We start from the raw sequence: 13,784 nt of genomic DNA, 5'->3' as shown, positions 1-13,784 counted from the left end.
CTACCACTACTTCCAGTACTTCCTGGTCCATCATTCTACGGACAGATGCATCAGCCTACCCAGCTCCTGCCCACTGTCATTCGACGAAGCATCTTTTCCAGGCCTGCCCAATCCATTCCTGTATTACCAGAGAGCAAGCTCTTTGGAAACTGTTTTGCAAGTTTGGGAAAGCAGATTATTATATTGTCTCTTTTGACATAGAATGAGGAATTATGCCACAGAAGAACCAAGACTCTTGCCCAAGGTCTCAGATAGTGTGCTGTTTCTAATACGTGCTTCCTCCCAGTCAAAAGAGATAAAAATGTATTAAAGTTTGACTCAACGAGATTAGAGAGCCAGATGGATCCGGATATGCTGAACTAGGCAAAGGATTTTCTCTCTCTGTGCATCCTCAACTTTGAAAAGGTTGCTGTGAGAATTAAATAAAACAATGAAAGTAAAGTGTTGACCATAGAGCTTACCTCTCCTCATATTTCCTATAGCTTAAAAAAGTATGTGTTACATGTATACTTTTTGAAACTGCCTTTGCAAACATTATAACAGTGAGAAAATTATGACAGTGAAAGAGATCCGATCTAACCAGCCCCCATCTTGCCTTTAACCTCCAAACTGCTCTTGGTCATTCTTGGGCTTAGACCAACCAAGCTAATTTTGGGAGACCTTTATAGTTTAGATGATAATAGCCCTTCCCCAAAACTAAACTGCCTTTGTAAAGCTAACGAAAGGCCACCAGGTTAGAGTGTGAGGGGTCTAAATTCTGCTAAGGAGTAGATATAAACAATTACCAGCCATTATCCGAGAGGTCACAAGACTTGTAACTTCTCCCATTACTCTTGCAGATAACATCACTATTGTAGACCCTAGGATTGGCCTTTTGAGATGTCTTTTCAGGTGTTTGTATTTCTGATGACCTGTGTGTCCACTTGGACCCACCAACTACTGCCAGCTGGTCCTGTGGCCTCACCCAGAAGCCGACTCCCTGGCCCACTAAACTATCCTTGAAAAACCGTAGCCTTCAAATTTTCTGGGAGATTGATTTGGGTAACAACTCTGTCTCCCATGTGGCATGGCCGGCCTCATGTCAATTAAACTCTATTGCAATGCCATGGTCTCGGTGAATTTGTTTTGTTTTTGCAGTGGGCAGGAAGAACTCACGGGGCAGTTACATTTTCTTCAAAATGTAGTAGATAAAAATATATAACTATGTTTTTTCCACAAGTGGTTACATTCTTTCAAATTTCTAATTTTCTGATGGAAAAAAGGGGGGCATTACAGAATAAAAGGTAGCTTGCTTCAAATGGGAATTGGACTGTTAATGATTATTAATATACAAATGTGAGAAAAAAGCTTCATCTTTGGAGCACTATACTTCTGATAATTGTTTCCGGAACAAGTGAAATCCTCATTTTTCTGCAACAGCTTTAGGGCAGGCTAACCTGTAAATTTCTTTTTAAATAACTGTTGAGTCTATTACAAAGAGTTCTAAATTTGCTAGGCAGTGCGGCCCACATATATCCTTGGGATAACAAAGCACACTGTGATTCTTTGGCCTCTAACCTCTCATACAACGTACCAGAAAAATGATGTAAGGTTTCTGAAATCCCCCTATTTCTATTGGGGAAAAGGCTAGAAATGACTCTTTGCCAATTGTGTGATAAGTTTAAGAAATACTATTTTTTTAACTTTTAGGTTCAGGGATACAGGCGAAGGTTTGCTATATAGGTAAACTCATGTCATGGGGGTGTGTTATACTTGTTATTTCATCACCCAGGTATTAAGCCTAGCACCTGTTAGTTATTTTTCCTGATCATCTCCCTCCTCCCACCTTCCACCCTGAAGTAGACCCTAGTGTGTGTTGTTCCCTTCTTTGTGTTCATGGGTTCATCATTTATCTCCCACTTATAAGTGAGGACATGTGGTATTTGGTTTTCTGTTCCTGCATTAGTTTGCTAAGGATATGGTCTCAAGCTCCATCCATGTTCCCACAAAAGACATTATTGCATTCATTTTTATGGCTGCATAGTATTCCATGATGTATATATACCACATTTTCTTCATCCAATCTGTCACTGATGGACATTTAGTTTGATTCCATGTCTTTGCTATTGGGAATGGTGCTGCAATGAACATTTGCCTACATGGATCTTTATGATAGAATGATTTATATTCCTCTGGGTATATACTCAGTAATGGAACTGGTGGGTAGAATGATAGTTCTGCTTTTAGCTCTTTGAGGAATCACCATACTGTTTTCCACAATGTTAGAACTAATTTACACTACCACCAACAGCGTATAAGTGTTCCATTTTCTCCACAACCTAGCCAGCATCTGTTAGTTTTTGAGTTTTTAATAATGGCCATTCGGACTGGTGTGAGAGGGTATCTCATTGTGGTTTTGATTTTCATTTCTCTAATGAACAGTGATATTGAGCTTGCATTCATGTATTTGTTGGCTTCTTTTGAAAAGTGTCTGTTCATGTCCCTTGCCCACTTTTTAATAGGGTTGTTTGTTTTTATCTTGTAAATTTGTTTAAGTTCCTTATAAATGCTGGATATTAGATCTTTGTCAGATGCATAGTTTGCAAATAATTTCTCTCATTCTGTATGCTTCTGTTTACTCTGTTGATATTTTATTTTTCTGTGCAGATGCTCTTAAGTTTAATTAGACCTCATTTGTCAATTTTTACTTTTGTTTCCATTGCTTTTGGTGTCTTTGTCATGAAATCTTTGTTCCTATGCTCAGGGTGGTATTGCCTAGGTTGTCTTCTGGGGTTTTTATAGTTTTAGGTTTTACATTTGAGTCTTTAATCCATCTTGAGTTGATTTTTATATATGGTGTAAGGAATGGGTCCCACTTCAATCTTCTGCCTATGGGTAGCCAGTAATCCCAACATCATTTATTAAAAAGGGAGTCTTTTCCCCATTGCTTGTTTTTGTCAGCTTTGTTGAATATCAGATGTGTGGCCTTATTTTTGGGCTCTCTATTCTGTTCCATTGATCTATATGCCTGTTTTTGTACTAGTACCTTCCTGTTTTGGTTACTGTAACCTTGTAATATAGTTTGAAGTTGAGTAACATGATGACTCCTGCTTTGTTATTTTTGCTTATGGTTGCTTTGTCTATTTGGGCTATTTTTTTGGTTCCATATGAATTTTAAAATAGTTTTTTCTAGTTCTGTGAAGAATGTAGTTCAATGATAAGAATAGCATTGAATCTGTAAATTGATTTGGGCAGTATGGCCATTTTAATGATATTGATTCTTCCTATCCATGAGCATGGGATATTTTTCCACTTGTGTGTGTCTTCTCTGAAGAAATGATATTTCTTTTTAACATTTTGAAGCATATCATTGAAAAATTGGCAACGTAGAGGTTCCCCTTTACTACACAACTGATTGAAATTGCAGGCCATCTCCTTAAATAGCCAACTCCTTGTTTTTTTTCACTATGTTCTTGCTGTTGACATAAAAAAAAATTCTTATATTTTTTAGTCCTTCTTGGAAATTACAAATGCTGTCAGTATTTTGAAATTTTATTTCCTTTTTTATTGATATATACAAATTTTGAGGGTACATGTCATATTTTGATACTTGTGTACAGTTTGTAATGATCAAATCAGGGTAGTTGGAACAGCCATCGCCTCAAACATTGTACTTGTGTTGAGAACACTTAAGTCTTCTCCTCTTGTTTTTTTGAAATATACAATAAAGTATTAACTATAATTTCCCTACTGTACTATGGAATACTATAACTTACACCTTCTGTCAAGGCATTTGAACCAAAGCAACTCCATTTTAATAGGAGCTGGGTAAAATGAGGCTGAAACTACTGGGATGCATTCCCAGATGGTTAAGGCATTCTAAGTCACAGGATGAGGTAAGAGGTCAGCACAAAATACAAGTCATAAAGACCTTGCTGATAAAACAGGTTACGTAAAAGAGTGAGCCAAAACCCACCAAAATCAAAATGGCAACAAGAGTGACCTCTGATGGCCCTCACTGCTACACTCCCACCAGCGCCATGACAGTTCACAAATGCTGTGGCAACATCAGGAAGTTATCCTATATGGACTCAAAAGGGGATGCATGAATAATCGACCCCTGTTTAGCACATCATCAAAAATAACCATAAAAATGGGTAACCAGCAGCCCTCGGGGCTGCTCTGTCTATGGAGTAGCCATTCATTTATTCCTTTAATTTTTAATAAACTTGCTTTCACTTTGCACTGTGGACTCACCCTGGATTCTTTCTTGCACAAGATCCAAGGACCCTCTCTTGGGGTATGGATTGGGAACACTGTCCTGTACCACTTCTATCTAACTGTATGTTTGTGCCCCTTAATTAAGTTGAAAATGGTTTTTAAGAAACAAAGAAGAAAAAAATGCCAAACGCAATTTTGCCTGGAAAGAAATACTTTGTGCAAATGGAGCACTTGTGAGGTTTGTCACATATCCTGTTTTGTTACTTTCATAAAAAAATAAAACCTCCTCAGGTCGTTATCATTCATTGCTCCCTACACAGACAAGCCCTGATAAGGAAGACTCCTGGTATCCTGAAGTTTTTCCATAGCCATAGAGTCAATACCCTTATCAGAAGCAGATCTCTGAATTACTGCATTTTGAAAAAATTTTGTCAGAAAATGAGAACATCTTGGAGAGTGCTTCTCTACCACTTATAAGAGAGAAAACCTTAAAAGAGAGAAAAACTATAAGTAGAAGTTATACTTTTTCTAAGAGAAAAAGAAAACATTCTTGTTTCACTATGAAAAAAAAATTATCCTGTCAGCTTTTTATAATTACATGAAAAAAATTAATCTTTTATATTTTTTAAGCAAGGGGAATAATCTACCCCTTGTTTAGCATATCATCAAGAAATAACCATAAAAAAGGCAAATAGCAGCCCTCAGGACTGCTCTGTCTGTGGAATAGTCATTCTTTTATTCCTTTACTTTCCTAATAAACTTGCTTTCACTTTACAGACTCTCCCTGGATTCTTTCTTGTGTGAAATCCAAGAACCCTCTTTTGGGGTCTGGATCAGGGGTCCTTTCCTCTAACAGTATCATACAAGTAGTTTCACAGCCCTAAAAATCATCTGTGCTCCACATGTTCCTTCTTTGCTCCAAACCCCTGGCAAACACTTATCCTTTTACTGTCTCCAAGTTTGCCTTTTCCAGAATGTCATATATATCATACAGTAGGTAGCCTTTTCAGATTAGCTTCTTTCACTAGTAATATGCATTTAAGTTTCTTCCATGTCTTTTCGTTTTTTGATAGCTCATTTCTTTTTAGCACTAAATAATATTTCAATATACCATTGTCTGGATGGACCACAGTTTATTCATTTACCTAATAAAGGACATCTTGTTTGCTTCCAAGTTTTGGCAATTATGAATAAAACTGCTCTAAACAGTTCATCCACAGGTTTTTGTGTGGACATAGGTTTTTAACATATTTGAGCAAATACCAGGGTGATCAGTTGCTGGATTGTATGGTAAGGATATGTTTATTTTTCTAAGAGATGCCAAACTGTCTTCCAGAATGGCTATATCATTTTTTATTCCCACCAGTAATGAATGAGAGTACCTGTTGCTCTACATCCTCACCAGCATTTGGTGTTGTCAGTGTTCTGGATTTCGACCATTCTAAAAGGTATGTAGTGGTATTGTCAGAGGCGTTTGAACCAGAGCAACTCCATCGTGAATAGAGGCTGGGTAAAATAAGGCTAAGACCCGCGGGGTTGCATTGCCAAATAGTTAGGCATTGTAAGTAACAGTTTGAGATAGGAGGTAGGCTCGAGATACAGGTCATAAAAACCTTTCTGATAAAACAGGTGCAGTAAAGAAGCCGGCAAATCCCACCAAAACTAAGATGGCAATGACAGTGACTTCTGGTCATCCTTACTACTACACTCCCACCAGCACCATGACAGTTTACAAATGCCATGGCAATGTCAGGAAGTTACTCTATATGGTCTAAAAAGGGGAAGCATGAATAATCCACCCCTTGTTTAGCATATAATCAAGAAATAACCATAAAAATGGGCAACCAGCAGCCCTCCCGGCTGCCCTGCCTATGGAGTAGCCATTCTTTATTCTTTTACTTTCTTTTTTTTTTTTTTTTTTTTTTTTTTTGAGACGGAGTCTCGCTCTGTTGCCCAGGCTGGAGTACAGTGGCCGGATCTCAGCTCACTGCAAGCTCCGCCTCCCGGGTTTACGCCATTCTCCCGCCTCAGCCTCCCTAGTAGCTGGGACTACAGGCGCCCGCCACCTCGCCCAGCTAGCTTTTTTTTTTTTTTTTGTATTTTTTTAGTAGAGATGGGGTTTCACCGCGTTAGCCAGGATGGTATCGATCTCCTCAACCTAGTGATCCGCCCCTCTCGTCCTCCCAAAGTGCTGGTATTACAGGCTTGAGCCACCGCGCCTGGCCTTGTTTTACTTTCTTAATAAACTTGTTTTTACTTTACTCTATGGACTCGCCCTGAATTCTTTCTTGTGTGGGATCCAAGAACCCTCTCTTGGGGTCTGGATCAGGACCCCTTTCCATTAACAGTATCTCATTGTTTTAATTTGCATTTCCCTGATGACATATGATGTGATGTGGGGTGTCTTTTCATATGCTTATTTGCAATGTGGATGTCTTCTTTAGTAAGGTATCTGTTAGATCTTTAGCCCATTTTTTAATCAGGTTGTTTGTTTTCTTACTGTTGAGTTTCAAGAGTTCTTTGTATATTTGGGGTAATAGTCCTTTATCAGATATGTCATTCAGAAATATCTTCTCCTAGTCTGTTTCTTGTCTACTCACTGTCTTGACAATGTACTTGGAAGAGCAGTAGTTTTAACCTTAATGAAATCCAGTTTTCCAATCCTTTATTTAATGGTTCATGCTTTGGCATTGTATCTAAAATGTCATCATTATACTCAAGATCATATTCTCCTATATTATTTTCTAGGAGCTGTATAGTATTATTTTTACAGTTAGGTCTATGATCAATTTTGAGTTAATCGTTGGGAAAGGTATAAAATCTGTAAGATCTGTGTCTAGATTCTTTTTATTTTTTTATTTTTTATTTTGCATGTGGATGTTCTAGCACCATTTGCTGAAAAAACTACCTTTTCTCCATTGTACTGCCTTTGCTCATTTGTCAAGAATCAGTTGGCTATATTTATCTTGGTTTATTTCTGGACTCCCTATTTAATTGTATTGACTTATTTGTCTTTTCTTTTTTCAGCATCACATTGTCTTGACTACTGCAGTTCATAGTAAGTCTTGAAGTCAGGTAGTATCAGTTCTCTAACTTTGTTCTCATTCAATATTGCATTGGCTACTCTGGATCTTCTTGCCTCTCCATATAACCTTTAGAATCAGTTTGTCAACCTCCACAAAATAACTTGCTGAGAATTTTAGGGGATTGTGTTGAATTTGGGGAAGAGTGGAGAAGAACGGACATCCTCAAAATATTGTCTTCATATCCATGAATATGACATATCTATTTAGTTAATTCTTTTTTGATTTCTTTTATCAGGGTTTTCTAGCTTTCTCATATAGATCTGGTACACATTTTTTCAGATTTATACCTAAGTATTTTATTTTTTGGGTGGGCCAATGTAAATGGCACTGTTTTTCATTTCAAATTCCACTTGTTCATTGCTGATATATAAAAAAGTAATTGATATTTTGTGTATGAATTTTATATCCCATCCTACAACCCTGCTATAATTGCTTGCTAATTCCAGGAGTGTTTGCGTCAATTCTTTTGGATGTTATACATAGACAATCACGTCATCTGTGAATAAAGACAGTTTTATTTCTCCCTTCACAATCATTATACATTTTAGTTCCTGTTCTTGTCTTACTGAATGAGCTAGGACTTACAGTACCTACATTCTTGTTTGTGACAATGTTGAAAAGCAATGGTGAAAGGAAATATCTTTGCCTTGTTTCTGATCTTAGTGGGAAAGCTTCAAGTTTCTCACAAGTAAGTATGATGTTAGCTGTAGGTTATTTTATAGATTTTTTTTTTTTTTTTTTTTACTGGAGACAAGAGTTTCGCTCTTGTTGCCCAGGCTGGAGTGCAATGGCACGATCTCAACTCACTGCAACCTCTGCCTCCCAGGTTCAAGCAATTCTCCTGCCTCAGCCTCCCGAGTATCTGGGATTACAGGCATGCGCCACCATGCCCAGCTAATTTTTGTATTTTTTAGTAGAGATGGGGTTTCACCATGTTGGTCAGGCTGGTCTCAAAATGCTGACCTCAAGTGATCCACCCGTCTCTGTCCCCCAAAGTGCTGGAATTATATATAGATAGTTTTAACAAGTTGGGGAAGTTCTCTGTTCCTAATTGACTGAGATTATTTATTATGAGTGGGTATTCAGTTTTGGCAAATGCTTTTTCTGTATCTATTGTTATGAATTTTTATTCTTTGTGCACACAGTCTCTGAAAATAAGGATAAAGGAAAAATTAATATAAATGAAATTAAAATTTGTATTCTTTAGCTTGTTGATATGATGGAGTACATTAATTGATTTTTGAATAAATGTTGAACCAGCCTTGAATACCTGTGCTAAATCTCACTTAGTCATAGAGTATGACTCTTTTTATACATTTGTTTAATTTGCTAATATTTTATTGATCCTTTTATCTAATCAATGCCAGAGAATACAGTTTATATCAGAAAGGAAATGATTGTAAATCCATGGTTCAATTTTAATGTCATCTAGACAGATAGAACTTTTGATAGACTTCTGAAGTTTTCTGGGTATTTTCAGATTTTTCTTTTCTAGAAAATAAACATTATCAAAACCTCTTAGCAAGCTGGAAATAGAAGAGAACTTCCTTAATTTGGCAAAGACGTTATAGGACCACTACATTCAACTGCTTATTGCACAGTGACAGAAAAATATATCAAAACAGCAGGAGTTGCAGCAAAGAGTTTAATCATCATAAAACAGCCAAATAAGGAGACAGGAGGGAACATCAAATCCACATCTCCAAAAGATTGGGAGATGGGACTTTTAAAGGACCTGAACAGGTGACAGGCTAAAATGTAGTGATTGCTAATTGGTCAAGAAGTGAGAGGTGAAGTCATGGTGTAGGTAGATTAAGAGACTACATTCCTGTCCTGAGTCAGTTCTGCTCTGGGGGTCTTCAGACCAGCTGGCATCAGCCATTCTGCTGGAATTCAGGCTCTCAAAAAACACCTTAAGGAATTATTGGGTTAAAAGGTCCAGTATCGGCCAGGCGTGGTGGCTCAGGCCTGTAAACTCAACATTTTGGGAGGCCAAGGTAGGCAGATCACCTGAGGTCAGGAGTTCGAGACCAGCCTGGCTGACATGGTGAAACCCTGTCGCTGTTAAAAATACAAAAAAGGAGCCAGGCGTGGTGGCATGCACCTGTAATCCCAGCTACTTGGGAGGCTGAGGCAGGAGAATCTCTTGAACCCGGGAGGCAGAGATTGCAGTGAGTGGAGATTGCGCCACCGCACTCCAGCCTGGGTGACAGAGTGAGACTCCGTCTCAAAAAACCAACAAGTCCAGTGTGGGAGATTCTATCTATAGGAACAATGGGGTAGCAGGTGGTCAGTTTGCTACATGACTCTCAAGTTAGTTAGCAGCTGCAAGGAAGTGAATCAAATTGTGCCAGTGCACCATGGTCAATACCTAACTATAATTCTGCCTAAAACCTGGCTTCATTGGCTCATGGTCCTGCAGGCTATACAGGAAGCATGACATCAGCATCTGCTTAGCTTCTGGTGAGGCCTCAAGGAGTTTTTACTCAAGGCAGAAGGCAAAGTGGGAACTGACACATCACATGGTGAGAGCAGCAGCAGGTTAGGGTTCCATACACTTTTAAACAACCAAATCTATGTGAACTCATAGAGTGAAAACACACTCGTTATTGCGAGGACAGCACCAACCCATTTATGAGGGATCTGCCCCCATAAGCCAATCACCTCCCACCAGGCCTCACCTCCAACAACATTGGGGATTACATTTCAACATGAGACTTGTAGGGAACAAATATCCAAACCATATTAATGGTGAAAATAGTGAATAGTTTTCACGTAAGTTTGAGAATAACATAAATATATAATTTCTTTTTTATCTTTTTTTTGAGACAGAGTCTCACTGTCACCCAGGCTGTAGTGCAATGGCGCAATCTCGGCTCACTGCAACCTCCACCTCCCAGGTTCAAGTGATTATCCTGCCTCAGCCTCCTGAGTAGCTGGGAATACAGGGGCGCACCACCACACCAGGCTAATTTTTGTATTGTTAGTAGAGACGGGGTTTCACTATGTTGGTCAGGCTGGTCTCGAACTCCTGACCTTGTGATTCATCCGCCTCAGCCTCCGAAAGTGCTGGGACTACAGGCGTGAGCCACTGCACCCAGCCCTATCTTTTTTTTTTTTTTTTTTTTTTTGAGATGGAGTTTCGTTCTTGTTGCCCAGGCTGGAGTGCAATAGTGCAGTCTCGGCTCACTGCAACCTCTGCCTCCCAAGTTGAAGCAATTCTCCTGCATCAGCCTCCCAAGTAGCTGGGATTACAGGCACCTGCCACCAGGCCGGGCTAATATTTTTGTATTTTTAGTACAGACAGGGTTTCACCATGTTGACCAGACTGGTCTAGAACTCCTGACCTCAGATGATCTGCTTACCTCAGCCTCCCAAAGTGCTGGGATTACAGGCGTTAGCCACTGCGCCCAGCCCTATTATAATTTCTAGCCAACACTATATTGGAGATCTTCTGTTGATGAAATATTTGCAAATCCCAGGTCACCAAGACACTAAACTAAAAAGCACTAAACATTGAAATAAAATATTGGTTTTACCTATGTTGAAAATACTGACCTAGCCAAAGATGAAGTCATTGATATTTGGATAAAAATTTCACTACAACTGAAATTTAACTAAAAAATTGTGATATTCTTGGAAAGAAATATGCCAGTCTTGGCCTTGTAAAGTGAGCTGTTGAAACTTTAATTCCATTCACAACAATATAGTTTGTGACCTGGGATTATCAGCATTTGTGGCCATCCAAAAAAAAATCAAAATTCATCAGATAGCCAACATGACACATACTGCTTTGTCAAAGACCACCTCATAGTTTAATCCTCTTATTCAAGCTAAGCAACTACTGCTTTCATAATAATGTCTTTCAAAAATAAAATTTAGCTTCCTTAGGCAAAATTTTAAAAGTTTTTGTTTTTTAATTTACTAATAAAGAATGCATATATTACTATATCACAAATTTTAAAAATATTTTGATAACTTTATTTCACTATACTTAGCTTTCTTTGTAATTCAACTTATTTTATTTTATGCATTTAAGACTATTATTCTAAAAAGGGCCCATAGGCTTCATTGGATTGTAAAAAGAGCCATTGCACAGAAAACCTAAGAACCTCTGAGCTCAAAAGGATGTGTTATTGTAGAAAACAGTATGGCCTGGCCACTCACAGTTTTTCTGAAAAGGAAGTTGGAATAGAGTGATTCTTTGAAAGTGACAGCAATGTGCCCTTCAAGTGTTGGAATTATCATGGGCAATCTCATGAGATTGCTTACAATCTGAGTTTCTCATCATAGCAACTGGAAGACCACTTGCTGCTTGTTTTTTAACAGATGACTTCATCTCATTAACAGTGATTTAAATCAGGAAGCTGCCTACATTCTTTTTTGTGACCCTGATGGGAGGTAACCTCAAATATCAAATTAGCCATTTCTCTAAGGATCCTGGTTCCCGTTAGTGGAAAATAATATTACCATAGTAGTGAGCATTAACATGTGTCATGGGGTCACATTGCTCTTGAGCTATTTCTTTTTTTTTTTTTCTTTTTGGGATGGAGTCTTACTCTGTTGCCCAGGCTGGAGTGCAGTGGCGCGATCTCAGCTTACTGCAACCTCTGCCTCCTGGGTTCAACCAATCCCCCTACCTCAGCCTCCAAATAGCTGGGATTACAGGCGCCCACCACCATGCCCAGCTAGTTTTTGTATTTTTACTAGAGATGGGGCTTCACCATATTGGTCAGGCTGGTCTCAAACTCCTGACCTCAGGTGATCCACCTGCCTCAGCCTCTCAAAGTGCTGGGGTTACAAGCATAAGCCACTGTGCCCAGCCACTCTTGAGCTATTTCAGTGGAAGAGCTAAACCATTTTTCTTTTTTTTTTTGGGGGGGGGGGACGGAGTCTGGCTCTGTCGCCCCGGCTGGAGTGCAGTGGCCGGATCTCAGCTCACTGCAAGCTCCGCCTCGCGGGTTTACGCCATTCTCCTGCCTCAGCCTCCCGAGTAGCTGAGACTACAGGCGCCCGCCACCTCGCCCGGCTAGTTTTTTGCATTTTGTAGTAGAGACGGGGTTTCACTGTGTTAGCCAGGATGGTCTCCATCTCCTGACCTCGTGATCCGCCCGTCTCGGCCTCCCAAAGTGCTGGGATTACAGGCTTGAGCCACCGCGCCCAGCCTAAACCATTTTTCTTATAAAGGAAGTAGTTTATATTGATATTTACAATCTAGTTGGAACAGATCCATGCTTCTACTAAAATTCTTAACTTCCTTTGAACTGAGTATATTTTACTAATCCTCTTCCTGAAGAAAATAATATAGTTGTTTACCCTTTTCCCACAATTTAAGTTAAAAAATACAGTATCAATGGAAATATCAACTTTAATTCCTCTTGGTTTTAGAAGGTAGCTGATTTTAGCTACTGATAAAAGAATCTCCTCTATTTTGAGATAATTTTAAAAATCCTAGCAGATCTGTTTTCACAATATGGTTTATTTGTCATCAACTTCTGGCCTATCTATAATGATTTAATAAATAGTTTTAAAAATCATCTTTTCAGCCAGGTGCAGTGACTCACACCTATAATCCCAGCACTTTGGGAGGCCAAGGTGGGCGGATCAGCTGAGGTCAGGAGTTTGAGACTAGTCTGGGCAACAAGGTGAAACTCCCTCTCTACTAAAAATACAAAAAAAATTAGCCAGGCGTGGTAGTGTGCACCTGTAATCACACCTACTAAGGAGGCTGAGGCAGGAGAATCACTTGAACCCGGGAGGCAGAGGTTTCAGTGAGCTGAGATTGTACCACTGCACTCCAGCCTGGGCTACAGAGCAAGATTTTGTCTCAAAAAATAAAAATAAAAAATCATCTTTTGAAATTTAAATGGCATTTAATACAAAATCCCCAAGTCTAGAAAAAAATATTTTTGGCAAAAAAAAAAAAAATCATTCAGAAATGAACATATTACTAAGAAAAGCATTGACTCATATTCTCTGCTCCTTTTCAGAATCTAGGTTTTTGCCTTTGAGAGATTTTTAAGACCCTAGTCTCCGGCCCAGTTTTTGTATCAATTCCTTGGCTTGGCTAGCTTCTTTATATCAACCCAAACATAAATTTTTCTTCTTGGCCTTAAAACACCACTAGGGGGAAAATAAAAAAGAAAAGAAAGAAATTACTGGTATAAAAACAGTTTAATTTCTGTAACTTTTTCTCAGACATTCTGGCTAAAACTCAGCCATAACATGAAATCGATACATCCCTGTCTGTGTTCTTCTCTCTGCGGCAGTTTGGTGTGGCCTGGGGAGCATCTGGAGCAATGCAGATTGGAGGCAGGTCGCACAAGGACCTCAGTGTAAGACCCCCATAGGGGGTCACTTTCATATCCTCCTCCTTATCTTCCCTCTGCTGCCAATGATCCTGGAGCTTTGCTCCAATTCTGAGCTGTTGGGAAGAAGAGAAGTGTGTCCTCTTCTCTAGATTAAAAATATAAAAATAAAAAGTCCTTTGTGCCTTCT

This window comes from Macaca fascicularis, chromosome 4 (genome assembly GCF_037993035.2).
Source record: "Macaca fascicularis isolate 582-1 chromosome 4, T2T-MFA8v1.1".
Lineage (NCBI taxonomy): Eukaryota > Metazoa > Chordata > Mammalia > Primates > Cercopithecidae > Macaca > Macaca fascicularis.
Note: the sequence above shows the minus strand (reverse complement) of the source record.